The sequence below is a fragment of the Bombina bombina genome, chromosome 2, assembly GCF_027579735.1.
Source record: "Bombina bombina isolate aBomBom1 chromosome 2, aBomBom1.pri, whole genome shotgun sequence".
NCBI lineage: Eukaryota > Metazoa > Chordata > Amphibia > Anura > Bombinatoridae > Bombina > Bombina bombina.
In genome coordinates, this window is record NC_069500.1 from 847,589,086 (window position 1) to 847,603,905 (window position 14,820).

General features: G+C 37.6%; 1 non-coding gene and 1 pseudogene across 1 annotated transcript; both read right to left on the reverse strand.

Moving 5' to 3' along the window:
• Positions 1 to 14,135: 14,135 nt before the first annotated feature.
• LOC128650966 (5S ribosomal RNA) lies at positions 14,136 to 14,254 on the reverse strand. The gene has a single exon (XR_008401065.1). It is a non-coding gene; the product is annotated as a 5S ribosomal RNA (ribosomal RNA).
• Positions 14,255 to 14,612: 358 nt separating this feature from the next.
• On the reverse strand, positions 14,613 to 14,731 carry LOC128650831 (uncharacterized; annotated as a pseudogene).
• Between the last annotated feature and the right edge of the window lie 89 nt (positions 14,732 to 14,820).

Genomic DNA, 14,820 nt, shown 5'->3' on the forward strand with positions numbered 1-14,820 from the left:
TATATAAAACAAATAGACATCATAAAATTTGCTGTTCCCCTAGTGGTGTTGACCGAATAACCTGGGCTGTAACCCATTTCACAAACTATTACAATCAGCACTGCTAGGCACATTTTTGTACATATCGACACAAGAGAAAAAGAAAAAACAATGGGACACACAGTATAATTGTTTGTAGAAAATGCAGGAGACCTTGTCTGCATTTACACAGTAATACATTATAATAAGTACTGAGTTAAAGTGGGTAAAAGCCAATTAGTATATTTAAAAAAATTAAATAAAAAACACTTTTTTGTGGGGAAAAAATCAATACTACAAAGTCCAAATCAAATATGACACTGGTAATCAACTTTAGTATCTGCAAGTCGCTTCTACCTAATGTTTGTTCAATGCTTCTCCTCACCACCCCATAAAATTCGGACTAACTGACTCTGACAAATAGCTGCAGTACATTTAACAAGCTGAATCAATATGTATAGGCTATGGACTCATTCTCGTGGTTCAGAAATCTCCCATTCAAAATGCTCAGTCTCTCATAACGGGCAACGCATGTGAGTTACTTGTTGGTGAAAAAGAAATCCAGATCTGCACAATCGCTACTATTGCTTGCTGTTCTGCGTAAAGCGATGAGCGCTGTGTATACGCAGTCATAATACTCATAAACAGGTAGCAAAAGAGCAGGGCACACACTTAAGGGGTATGTAAATAGCCTTCAGTGACAGGCTTTGCATAAAGGTCCTCACAGAGTGATAGTACAGGAGTCAGCTTTCAATTCAAATTCTCGTGAAATATATTAAAAAGGTGAGGATTTATGACGGAAACATATTTTTTTAATATTAATGAAATAATCCTTTCCACCAACATTTTATTTTGCTATCTGCCCCTTTAAATATTGAAAAATTGGTTATTAAAGGGACAGCTGCTGTTATCTTAGTGCCCTGGAGCAACATACTAAGGCTTATATTTTCAGCCAAAAGTTTGTATGTGCACACATCGGAAGAGACAGCTGAAATGGGAGGGTTAAAGATTTTATTCAGCATCACAGGAGAAGCTTTCAAGAAGAGAAAAAAAGAAATGAAAACACATGCAGCAATAAAATGAGATTAATAAACAAACAATGACATCTACTAAACTAAGGTAGGTAAACCTATTACTAAAAATTATCATTCATTGTGCCTTTTGTGAGCACTTTTACTGTGAGCATGCATGCAAATCATACTTAAAGGTACACTCTAGTCAAAACTAGATAATAAAAAATGCACTTTTAAACAACTTTCCCATTTACTTTTATCATCAAATTTGCTTTGTTCAATTGGTATTCTTTGTTGAAAGCTAAACATAGGTAGGCTCATATGCTAATTTCTAAACCATTGAACCCTCTCTTATCTCAGTAAATTTTTACAGTTTTTTACAGTTAGACACTGCTAGTCCATGTGTGTCATATAGATAGCATTGTGCTAACTCCTGTGTAGTTATTTATGAGTCAGTGCTGATTGGCTAAAATACAAGTCTGTCAAAAGAACTGAAATAGGGGGGCAGTCTGCAGAGGCTTAGATACAAAGTAATCACAGAGGTAAAATGTATTAATATAACTGTGTTGGTTATGCAAAACTGGGGAATGGGTAATAAAGGGATAATCTATCTTTTAAAACAATACAAATACTGGAGTAGTTTGTCCCTTTCAGTACACAAAAAAACCAGTGTACATGTGAAGCATGTATACCATTTTAAACAACTTTCTAATTTACTTCTATTATCTAATTTGCTTCATTCTCTTGATATTCTTTCCTCAAAAGCATATCTAGATAGGCCCAGTAGCTTCTGATTGGTGGCTGCCCATAGATGCCTCATGCTATTGGCTCAACCATGTGTATTGCTATTTATTTAACAAAAGATATCTAAAGAATGAAGCAAATTAGATAATAGAAGTAAATAGGAATGTTGTTTAAAATTGTATTCTCTACCTGAATCATGAAATATTTTTGGGGGGTTTAATGTCCCTTTAAGTACACTGCATGTGCTCAGAGCTGGTACTGCATGTATTGCATGGGAAATGACTCAGCATGTGTCATGTACACCACCGCTGGCTCTCTTCGCAGATACACTTTTTAAAATTAGTGTTTATATGCTCCTATTAGGAAAGGTAAATTTAAACAGTGATATATGTTTTCTAGAGCATTTTTACCAATGCATGTGTATTGGAAAAATGATTCTATTCAAAATAGAAATGCAATGATGCACATTTTGCTGGAATGTCCCTTTAAGATGGCTAACTTGTATTTTAAATTCTGACTCTAAAGCTAAATAATACATAGTTTTATAGTGAGGCATTGTATATTTGTTGTGTTCTGGAATAAATTAAAGTTCATGTGTCACCCATACTGCTAGCTTTTAGCTACAGTTTACATTAGACTGTGTTTAGTATATAATATTGTGTGCAGTGTGGTCTTACCACCACAGAGGGCGCTGCGGCATTTGAGTGCACTCACTGTCTCACTACCATGAACTTTCTGTGTGCTCTGTGCTGCAGACAAGCCATGTGCAATCAGGTAAGATCAGCCATTAGATTAGATATATAAATTTGATTGTTGTATGATTTGTTTAGCAGCATTAGTAAGCCACCTACTACTGCATTACACAGAACATACAAACACAACTAGATTTAAATGTTAAAGGGATAATACAAATACAATTGAAATGTGCATCTTTAGTTTTCTGTTTGAAAACGAGCATTTTTGTAATATACAGACAGAAAACTATTATCACTGTTTTATATGAGAGATTTCACTGTTAAGTGTATGTAACATTAGCAAACAAACTGCATCTACGTGTGACTTTCTGATATAATGGTGTAGCAGTTCTAGAAGGGTGGGAGCTGTAGTGTATTTTATGAATTGCTTTGATGCTGTTCAGAAGCCTGGCAGGGGTTAATATTTTGTGTTGTTTTTGGTGTGGGTTACAGTATTTGTGCAGTTTAAAATAACTATGTCCTGCTATGTAGATGCTGAAGGGTTAATAATGTAACCCTTGCTTGTTTAATTTGGCCCTACATTGCAAAAGTATTATTCATATGCAAGTGAGCTGTAAGGGTATTTTATTTAACATGCATTACAAAATACAGTAAATATTCTAAGGTAATTGGTGATTTTAATCTAATTTTCTTGCTGCAAATGTTTTAATTTATTTTTTGAAATGATTCTACTGTGATGCTTATCAAAATCTTTAACTTAAATTAAAAGACTTGCAGCAAGAAACTGAGATTAAATCCATATTCCCTAAAAAATAATCCTTGTTAACAGTCCCTTTAATATCAGTTGCCAATTATTTTGATCTAGGGCAGTGTTTTTCAAACCTGTCCCCAGGCCTCCCCAACAGGCCAGATTTTCTGGATTACCTTGGATGAGAGCAGGTAAATAACCATCAGCCAGATTACGAGTTTTGTGTTATGAGCGGCTCGCTACTAACTTGCAAGTTATTTCCACCGCTCACCTTTAATAGCGCTGCTATTACATGTTTGCAAAAACCCGGCCGTTAGCAGGCAATATGGCAGCATTGAGCTCCATACCGCACACAAATACGAGCGCTGCTTTGAGCTGGTTTTACGTGCTCGTGCATGATTTTCCCAGAGTCATCAATGGGGAGAGCCGGCTAAAAAAAAGCCTAACACCTGCAATAAAGGAGCGTAAAGCTCCGTAACGCAGCCCCATTGATTCCTATGGGGAAAGAAAATGTATGTTTACACCTAACACCCTAACATAAACCCCGAGTCTAAACACCCCTAATCTTTTGCCCCCGACATCGCTGACGCCTACATTGCACTTATTAACCCCTAATCTGCCGCCCCCAATGTTGCTGCCACCTACCTACACTTATTAACCCCTAATCTGCTGCCCCTAATGTCACCGCCACCTACATAACTTCGGTCGAATGACTGGAGTGGGAGGGAAGGGAGGAGCTATTTAACAGCTCTGCTGTGGTGCTCTTTGCCGCCTCCTGCTCATCAGGAGGTGAATATCCCATTAGTAATAAAGATGATCCGTGGACTCATTGTGTCAAAAAAGAAATACATTTATCAGGTAAGCATACATTTTCTTTACAATTTACTTCTATTATCTAATTTGTTTTGTTCTCTTGGTATTCTTTATAGAAAAGGATACCTAAGTATGTTCAGTAGCTGCTGATTGGTGGCTCCACATGTATACTTCACGTTATTGGCTCACCCAATGTATTTAATAGCTCCCAGTAGTGCATTGCTGCTTCTTCAAAAAAAGGATATCAAGAGAATTAAAGGGACACTGAACCCAAAAATGTTCTTTCATGATTCAGATAGAGCATGAAATTTTAAGAAACTTTCTAATTTACTCCAATTATCAAATGTTCTTCATTCTCTTGCTATCTTTATTTGAAATGCAAGAATCTAAGTTTAGATGCCTGCCCATTTTTGGTGAACAACCTAGGTTGTTCTTGCTGATTGGTGGATAAATTAATCCACCAATAAAAAATTGCTGCCCAGAGTACTGAAGCAAAAAAAAAAAGCTTAGGTGCCTTTTTCAAATAAAGATAACTAGAGAACGAAGAAAATTGCTAATAGGAGTAAATTAGAAAGTTGCTTATAAAATTGCATGCTCTATCTGAATCACAAAAGAAAAAAATGGGTTCAGTGATCCTTTAAGCAAATTAAATAATAGATGTAAAGTGGAAAGTTGTTTAAAATTGTATGCTCTGTTTCAGGGTTCTTCAAACTTTTCCCCCCAAGACCCAGTGCCATGATACCACATACCTTTGGGACCCAATTTTTATACTTGGTCTTGAAATAATTTTGTAAGAAATAAATAACATGATAGCTGCAATTTTTGGAAAAGAAACTAAAATATGTGAATGCTTTATTCCTGATTGTAGTCAAATCTGAAAGCGTTGTAAAACGTAATAACACACACACTCTCACTAGGCTGACCATATTGCCGCTTTAAGAAGGAACACATGTGAAAAATACATATCTGAGGGTTCTTATACAAAACCATTTCTTTAAACAGCCCTGACATATGTATTTTTCATATGTGTCCCTTTTTAAAGTGGCAATATGGTCAGCCTAACTCTCATACAACACACATTTTCATGTAACACACATACCACACAGACTCATACAACACACATACCACTCACACTCACCCCATACACTCTTACAACACACACACACATACACACACACTTTCATATTACACGCATACCGCATACCACACACACACACTCTTATACAACACACACACTTTCATATAACACACATACCAAACACACACTCTCATACCACACACACACGCACACTTTCATATAACACACATACCACACACACTCTCATACAACACACATACTTTCATATAACACACATACCACAAACATGATACAGCAGGGGAGTGTTTGTTTCTGTTTATACAACATGCTTATATGGATGTGATACGGCAGGGGAGTGTTTGTTTCTGTTTATACAACATGCTTATATGGATGTGATACAGCAGGGGAGTGTTTGTTTTGTTTATACAACATGCTTATATGGATGTGATACAGCAGGGGAGTGTTTGTTTCTGTTTATACAACATGCTTATATGGATGTGATACAGCAGGGGAGTGTTTTATTTTTGGTTATACAACATGCTTATATGGATGTGATACAGCTTTACTCACTTCCCTGATCCTCCCATGATCATAAATAGAGCAGCCATGTTGGAGTTTTCTCTGTGCTTGGATAGAGCTGACCCTTTGAAAGGAATGTTCCATTTTGATAGGGGTGCTTCTTTGTGACAGGATTTTTATTGCATTATCAACTAATATCAATTAAAATGTTAATGAATTATAAATCTTGTCTAAAAAGAAGCATTCTTCAAACAAAGGAATGCTCCTGTCACAAGAAGAGTAAATGAAACTCCCTTTACAATTTTCAGTGCTTCAGCAACATGCAACTTAAGATAAAACAATATATATTTCTTTAAAAGGACATATTAGTAAATAAATACATGCTCTAATTTGTTTTAATTCATTTTAAGACCATCAACCCTGCACTAACCCACAAAGGGGTTAAACAGACAGTAGAAGTACTGCTTGGAACCACAGAGCACTGCTGATCCTGAGCGGAAGTGCTGCTGATCCAATCATGAGTGCTAGTTATTTAACTAGTATTTCTGATTAGATAAGCAGCAGTTGGCAGTTTTTGCTCTGGACCAGCAGTGCTCTGCAGGTACCAATCAGTACTTCCACTGTGTGTTTAAAGCCTTTGTGTGGGTTAATCGCACAGTAGTGCCGGGTCTTAAATTTACATTAAAGGATGTAATTTTTTTTTACTATTAAGGCCCTTTTAAAAGGGACAATAAACACCTTGAGATGGTAATATAAAATGATAAACTGTGTGTATGTGTGTGTGTATATATATATATATATATATATATATATATATACTTTCATTATTTATTTTGTCCCCTTTTCCTGTAATTCTATTCTGAAATTGTGAGCTTACCAGCTCCTGTTAGAAATGGAAGTGCAGAACACTTATATTCCATATATTCCACACAGCCATTGGCTGCACACTCTAGTGACAAATTTATAATTGTCCCTAATTGGCCACAGCAGAGAATGTAACCTAAGTTACAACATGGCAGCTCCCATTGTTTTATAGAAACTAAAACTTTACACTTAGTTTGTTAATGTTTAAACACCAAATAAAACTTTAAAAATACATCTACATGTTATTCACAGACTAACCTTTTCTTTCAATACTTCATTCTATCTAGCATTTATTTAGGGCTAGATTGCAAGTGGAGCGCTAATTTATTGCGCGCCCGCAAGTGGGAAAATGTGCCCTTTTGCGGGCACGCAATAAATAACCAGCCATTAGAAGTGTCTGGTTATTGCTACTATATGCTTGTGGTAGCAACTAGCGCTTATAAGATTAACCAGAGATCAGATCTCTGGTCAATTTTATAAATATGACCCAAATGCCCCCAAAATACAGTGTCGTGTATTTTATAAAAAAATACAAATTGTATTATTTTTATGTTTTAATAAAATAATTGCACTAGGTAGTATTTTGGGGGTAAAGTTGGCCGGAGTAGGGTGTTATATTTGCTGCATCACTGCGCTACTTACCCCCTTCAATGCACTTATATTCTGAGCTTGCGTAACTTTACACTTTAGTTGTAATACCAGCTAATATTAGCGGGCGCTGGTATTACTCAATGGAGCACTAATATTGCTTGCACGCAAGCAATATTTAGCACTCTGCTTGTAATCTGGCTCTTAGTGTTTAATGTCCCTTTAAATAAGCAAGCAGTGCAGCACCTCACATAGCATGGGAGTATCACAGAAGTAAATAGAATACTGTCTTACTAAATGCTACTCTGCTATATCATTTTCCTTTGGGAAGGGAAGTGGGGATATGAAGATTTAGAATATGACAAATCTAGATAGCACATTACTTTATATTTTGTAAAAGGAAAAAAACACAATTGAAAAGGAAATAAACTGCACATTGTGACTTTCCCTCTTTTATCTCCAAAAGTCTAGGAACACAACCAAAAATTTAAATTACAACATAGGGTATCAAATAGTCCACATTGATTTCTAGAGAAGTAAAATATAAATATCTTAAGGAAAAAAAGAGTCTGAAAATAGTAACCCCTTAACGACTGAGATGTACCATGTATGTTGCCGCTCATTAATGGTTATATTTTTTTAAATAGCACGTGTCCCACCACAAGTGGCGGTACTGCGCTATTATACCCTCCCTTCTTTTCATCGTAAAAAGCGTGGCCTCAACACTGGCGGCGAGACCGCGCGTTTAATAGCACTTCCCTATTCAAAGATGAGTGATGTACAGGGTACGTTGCTAGTCTTTAAGGGGTTAAAGTATAGGTTCTAAGCATCCCATTGGCAGGTAGTGATCTGTTTGATTAGGAAGGACCGTGGCCAAATATGTTAATATCTAGATGGAAATTGCATGGACATGAGAATTTATGGCAGTTACATATACAATTCTTTTTTAGTATTCATCACAACCTTGAAGTTGAAATAAAGGCGTGTTATTTTTTTTGTCAGATTTACTTTTATAGTTCTACAAATTAAAGTTCTGCTGTAGACTAAGCAATTAGCACAGAATGCCCATGTTTATGTAATATTTGTTTTTATTTTTACAGGCCGGTGCCAAATTCAAGATCATAGAACAGATACAGATGGACATCATATTATATTTTTGTTGTTCTGTCAACATTATTGTGCAACTGCATTATACTTGTACCCTAGGCCTATACTATATGTTATTCTCTGGTTTATTACAATGTCATATTGAAAATGTTTTAATACCTGGAAAATTTGAAGCCTAATAAAAGTTTAAATTACGTTTGTAAGAGTCAATGCTGTTGTTTTTATGGAGTCATTTCTAAAGGATTTTTTGGTGAATATTTTTATCTTCATACAGTATTGAGGTTAACAGATCATATTTACCAGACAGGCAAAGGCTAATTTTATTAAAATCAGTAAAATATAAAAAATAAATATGATTTTCCTAGTTTAACTTCTGGTAACAATTGCAGTTAGTTATATACAATAATTATTTTTTATATCTGGACAGAAATGGAGAAATCTGTAAAACAAATATTCATAAAGAAAATAATCAATTAAAATGACGGCCAAAAAAGACTGAAAGGGAGGTAAAAACATGAAACATAATAACCATGGGCAGAACTGAAGACTGATTTACAAGTGGAATGCCTTAAAGGGGTGTGCTGTACAAAGAGGCCATACTGTACCTGATAAGTATTCAACTTAAAGGGATACTAAACCCATTGTTTTGCTTTTATGATTCAGATAGAGCATGCAATTTTCGAATGTACTCCTATTAGCAATTTTTCTTTGTTCTCTTGCTATCTTCAATTGAAAAAACAGAAATGTAAGATTAGGAGCTGGCCCATTTTTGTTTTAGCATCTGGGTAGCGCTTACATATTGGTAGCTACATTTAGCCACCAATCAGCAAGCGATACCCTTGTGCTGAAACAAAAATGGGCCGACTCTTGAGCTTACTTTCCGGCTTTTTTTAATAAAAATAGGAAGAAAACGGAAAAAAATGATAATAGGAGTAAATTAGAAAATTGCTTAAAATTGCATGCTTTGTCTGAATCATGAAAGAAGAAATGTCAATTTAGTGTCCCTTTAATATGTTACCTGTCATAATATTAGTTTTATATATGAATATACAGGGAGTGCAGAATTATTAGGCAAGTTGTATTTTTGAGGATTAATTTTATTATTGAACAACAACCATGTTCTCAATGAACCCAAAAAAACTAATTAATATCAAAGCTGAATATTTTTGGAAGTAGTTTTTAGTTTGTTTTTAGTTATAGCTATTTTAGGGGGATATCTGTGTGTGCAGGTGACTATTACTGTGCATAATTATTAGGCAACTTAACAAAAAACAAATATATATACCCATTTCAATTATTTATTTTTTACCAGTGAAACCAATATAACATCTCAACATTCACAAATATACATTTCTGACATTCAAAAACAAAACAAAAACAAATCAGTGACCAATATAGCCACCTTTCTTTGCAAGGACACTCAAAAGCCTGCCATCCATGGATTCTGTCAGTGTTTTGATCTGTTCACCATCAACATTGCGTGCAGCAGCAACCACAGCCTCCCAGACACTGTTCAGAGAGGTGTACTGTTTTCCCTCCTTGTAAATCTCACATTTGATGATGGACCACAGGTTCTCAATGGGGTTCAGATCAGGTGAACAAGGAGGCCATGTCATTAGATTTTCTTCTTTTATACCCTTTCTTGCCAGCCACGCTGTGGAGTACTTGGACGCGTGTGATGGAGAATTGTCCTGCATGAAAATCATGTTTTTCTTGAAGGATGCAGACTTCTTCCTGTACCACTGCTTGAAGAAGGTGTCTTCCAGAAACTGGCAGTAGGACTGGGAGTTGAGCTTGACTCCATCCTCAACCAGAAAAGGCCCCACAAGCTCATCTTTGATGATACCAGCCCAAACCAGTACTCCACCTCCACCTTGCTGGCGTCTGAGTCGGACTGGAGCTCTCTGCCCTTTACCAATCCAGCCACGGGCCCATCCATCTGGCCCATCAAGACTCACTCTCATTTCATCAGTCCATAAAACCTTAGAAAAATCAGTCTTGAGATATTTCTTGGCCCAGTCTTGACGTTTCAGCTTGTGTGTCTTGTTCAGTGGTGGTCGTCTTTCAGCCTTTCTTACCTTGGCCATGTCTCTGAGTATTGCACACCTTGTGCTTTTGGGCACTCCAGTGATGTTGCAGCTCTGAAATATGGCCAAACTGGTGGCAAGTGGCATCTTGGCAGCTGCACGCTTGACTTTTCTCAGTTCATGGGCAGTTATTTTGCGCCTTGGTTTTTCCACACGCTTCTTGCGACCCTGTTGACTATTTTGAATGAAACGCTTGATTGTTCGATGATCACGCTTCAGAAGCTTTGCAATTTTAAGAGTGCTGCATCCCTCTGCAAGATATCTCACTGTTTTTTACTTTTCTGAGCCTGTCAAGTCCTTCTTTTGACCCATTTTGCCAAAGGAAAGGAAGTTGCCTAATAATTATGCACACCTGATATAGGGTGTTGATGTCATTAGACCACACCCCTTCTCATTACAGAGATGCACATCACCTAATATGCTTAATTGGTAGTAGGCTTTCGAGCCTATACAGCTTGGAGTAAGACAACATGCATAGAGGATGATGTGGTCAAAATACTCATTTGCCTAATAATTCTGCACTCCCTGTATATTACCTCAGAAAATGAATGGATACAACTTTAAGATCAATTAAATTCATACAAACAACTTACATAGATAAACTTTTGCAGGAAAAAACATTTTATTATTAATTTGTAAATATGATTGACGTAAATAATAGTAAATTTGTAGTGCTCTTGTGGCAGACACTGCTCTTAATTGTGATATATGTGCCAGAGATATCCTAAAGATTTGCAGTATTCTTGCTGTTGACTTGCTAGAGATTTGTAACAGACTTGCAGGGCTTTTGCAGTAGACTTGAAGGGCTCTTGCTGTTAAATTGTCAGAAATTTGCTGCAGATTTGAAGGACTATTGCTGTTGACTTGTCAGAAATTTGCAGCAGACTTGCAGAGCTCTTGCTATTGACTTGTCAGAAATGTGCAATTATCTTGCAGAGCTCTTGCTGTTAACTTGCCAGAAATTGACTAGACACTTGCACAGCTCTTGCAGTTGACTTGCCAGAAATTGACAAGAGACTTACAGAGCTCTTGCAGTTGACTTGCCAGAAATTCTCTTACTAGAGACTTGCCAGGCAAACTTGCTGCAAGTTGAAAAACTGTCAATTAGAATTTTTGCTGCAATTATGATGCAAGTAAAAACACTTGCCAGTGAAAACTTGCAGCAAGTTATACCGACTTACAGCAAAAGTTAGCTACAAGTTTGTGGCAACTTATCCTTGCTATCTGGGGACCAGGCTTGTCCCTGCTTAACTTCCGAGATCAGACGGGATCGGGTGCATTCAAGGCAGTGTGGAGGTAGACACTTAGCGCTTCTTCCCAACGCTTTTTGTTCTTGCTCATGCTGTCATTCACAGTCTGTAAAAAATTGAAGAGTTAAAACGGGGTTAAAATTTAGATGGCAGGGGCGTGTCCTAGCCGCAGCCGTGAGAAGTCACAGTTTTGAGGAGCTCTTCTTATAACTCTATAATTTGTTGATAATCTCCTCTCTAACCAGCTACTTTTACTCCTAAATTGAGAAACTGTCAGGGGAACGACTTGGGACCTTTTCGGTACTAGCTGCTACCCTGCTAACTTCGACAAATTACAGTATAGAAAAGCAACTTGAGCCTTCAAGGATCGACAGCTGCGGCCTCACATCTTTTTTTGCATCTATCATCCCCCCCCGGTTTGTTACCTGCCGGGTAAAACTAACTCACACTAGTGAAACTTTATTCATCTACTACTACCTTGAACTTTGTGCTCTGCCATGGAGGGGAATTTACACTTGCAGCTCCAGTTGGTGTTTGAAGCTCTGACACGACGGATGCACCGCCATTTTGACGACCTGCGACATACCCTGAGATCAGCCAGCGGCAAGGAAACATATGACCCCTTTAGATCGTTAGAGGGAATAGACATTGTTACTCAGCAGCCGAACCCTAACCCAAACGAGTAATCCCTCCTTTTGGCGCTCACACCCGATCCTGAGCCTAATATTGAATCGGAGGAGCCTTTAATCCCACAGCTCTCTCTTTCCTCAAGAGAACCCATAGCACCTCAAGATGAAACGAGTGCTCACCCTACCAATCCAATCACCAGTGATCCGCTCTGTAAAGGCATTGTGGAGATACCGGAGAACACCCGACCTGAAAACAACATCACGATCTCCTACAATACCGGTGCCACCCCATTCACACATATCTATCAAGCAGTAGTGGCCATAGTACCTACCTCGGCCATTTCCTGGGAGGGTGCGGACGACCCCCTGGGACCCGCCGAGGTCTCAGAAAAGAAGCCGGAGCAGCACAGCGCTAACTGGAGAGCTGATAATGTGAGAGAATCGAGGCTCCTGCAACTTAACATCGTGGCTACCTTTTTCTCCAGTATATGGCCTGACATGGATCAGTCACCTAGAAGAGGTATGGGCTGACTGCAAGGACTCTCTCATTTACACAGGGTAGTGTACATTTATGTTTTCAGTTGCTGCCCACTTTTCTAATTTAGCTTATTCCCCTCTATAGTTGCTTGTATGTATTTTTTAGCCCTCTCTTTGTGTCTTTGAGCCCTTTTTACCGATATAGGTCCCTCTATGTGTCTAATTTAATATTGAGCCTATAGAGTTTTCTTCATTTACCATGTGGACGCTCTCTACTCTGTGGCTGCATCACTCTCCACACAGCTGCAGCTTTGATCCTCATTGGACACCAATAAAAGGACTAATGTAATCATTTTATTTCTAAGCCCATTTTAGGGGGACAGCTTCTTTACTCTGGATGTACATACTTAACGGACGATTTCTTTTAGCATATTGTACAGTTGGGTATAGGGGTTGTTATACAATAAGATGACAGATGTCATATTATATCTGAAGAGTGAGCTATGTGTTATAAGGTTAGTGAAATCATATTGGATATTATTACTGTATTAGTACTATCTCACCATTGCACACTATGTCCACATGTGAAATTGCATTACATGCGAACCCTAGTTAGTTTATCTCTCTTTGTGTATACATTTTAAGCTAACATCCCTACCTAATATACCTAGGACTTCCCTATCCTCCCTCGTAACTACTTATGACCGACATCTTATTTCTTGCCTCCCACCCCTCTATAACCACATGTTAATACAGTAATTCGCCCATACTACTCTCCCCCAGGATCAGATTTAATACCCCCTCCATGTCATAGTATATTCACTAGCACAATTAGAAACCATGCTACAGTATATACCCCTACTTTCCCTCATACGAGTGGCTCTGGCCCACTGCTAACCCTTCCCTTTGCCCCCTACAAAAGAAAAAAAAAGAGGTTCCTTTTAATACGTAAGGTTAGCCATTGACTGTTTTAACTAGTTATTTCAATACAGTTATGTCCGCTAGTATGAAGATTATGGATACTGTCTGTGTAAAATATTATGTTGGGAAATTCTGTATTTGAACTCTTAATCACTGTGTTGCCCAACCTCATTCTTAACGTTCTCAAGGTGGACTCAAATGACAGACACTGTGGATATTTCTAGCTATATGTTCTCAACTATCTATGTTACTAATGAAACTATAACATTGTTGTAATATATTACTTCTGAAAACCTCAATAAAAATATAAAATACAAAAATTTAGATGGCAAATATATAAATAAATTGATAAATAGTGCCAGTACAGGCCAAGAATCACTTGCTGACCCAAGACAAAAAGTATACACAGATAAAGAGTTTCCTGCCCCTCTTTCTGCCTGTCTATCTGTCTTTACAAAAGATAATTATCTTTAATACAATGGACATCTAATTTTTAGTAATTGCAAGCTACATTTGTTTCAATAAATATTGCTTGTATCCGTAAATATGACGCATGTTTCACTGCTTTAAGAAGGAAAAAAAAAAGCCTACCGCACCTGGTGTTCCCAGGTGATCTCCCATCCAAGTACTGACCAGGCCTGGCCCTGCTTAACTACCGAGATCAGACGGGATCGGGTGCATTCAAGGCAGTATGGCGGTAGACACTTAAGCACTTCTTCCCAACGCTTTTTGTTCTTGCTCATGCTGTCATTCACATTCTGTAAAAAATTGAAGAGTTAAAAAGGGGTTAAAATTTTGATGGCAAATATATAAATAAATTATTAAATAACGCCAGTACAGGCCCAGAATCACTTGCTGACCCATGACAAAAAGTATACATAGATACAGAGTTTCCTGCCCCTCTTTCTGCATGCCTGCCTGTCTGTATTTACAAAAGATAATTATCTTTAATACAATGGACATCTAATTTTTAGTAATTGCAAGCTACAGTTGTTTCAATGAATATTGCTACTATCATTAAATATGAGGCATGCTTCACTGCTTTAAAAATGAAACAAAAAAGTCTACCTCACCTGGTGTTCCCAGGCGGCCTCCCATCCAGGTACTGACCAGGCCTGGCCCTGCTTAACTTCTGAGATCAGACGGAATCGGGTGCATTCAAGGCAGTGTGGCAGTAGACACTTAGTGCTTCTTACCAAAGCTTTTTGTTCTTGCTCATGCTGTCATTCACAGTCTGTAAAAAATTGAAGAGTTAAAACGGGGTTAAAA